This window comes from Papilio polytes, unplaced genomic scaffold (genome assembly GCF_000836215.1).
Source record: "Papilio polytes unplaced genomic scaffold, Ppol_1.0 DF823958.1, whole genome shotgun sequence".
Classification (NCBI taxonomy): Eukaryota; Metazoa; Arthropoda; class Insecta; order Lepidoptera; family Papilionidae; genus Papilio; species Papilio polytes.
Genome location: NW_013525246.1, coordinates 492,623 through 493,272, shown reverse-complemented (window position 1 = coordinate 493,272; position 650 = coordinate 492,623).

The window sequence follows — 650 nt, the reverse complement described above, 5'->3', positions numbered from 1 at the left end:
GAAGTATTGATGGCGGGTGAAGGAGGTTGCTTCCTGAGTTAGATGACTTGTGAGCGCTCAGTGGATCAAGAACCTAAAACAAATGGCAAACATTAAAAATAACTAATGTTTATATTGGTTGTTGTAATGTGTGATAAATGATTAACAAAAGTAACAAGTTTACCTGAATCTCAATGGTATTGTGAGGTCTAGCAACCGGTGAGTCGGGCGCTAGTGAGGGTATGTGCGAGGAGGCGAGTGATATATCGTCGTCGACGGTGTCGTCCTGCGGGGAGGAGGCGGTCGGGGTGCTGGAGGCCGATATTCCGCCGGATGACGCTCTGGACACAGCGGCAGTTGATGACGAGAAGTTTCGGAACATTGCTAGTATTGAGTCCGCACTTGAAATTTTTGGAGTTCTAATAAATAAAAAGTTATTTAATGCTAATAATACGCTTCATTAATTAAGGTTTACTAATTTCTACTTGGAAGTTATAGGAAATATTTTATTGTAAAATAAGATTTTTTTTATTATAGTGCTAATCTTACCTCGAATACTTCTTTAAGGCAGCATGAGCTAAAGTCAAGTCAAGGCTTGACATAGAGTCGCTGCCTTGATTGCTCGACGTGCTATGTGGAGATCTAACTTCTACCCCCGGGGATGGGGGAGT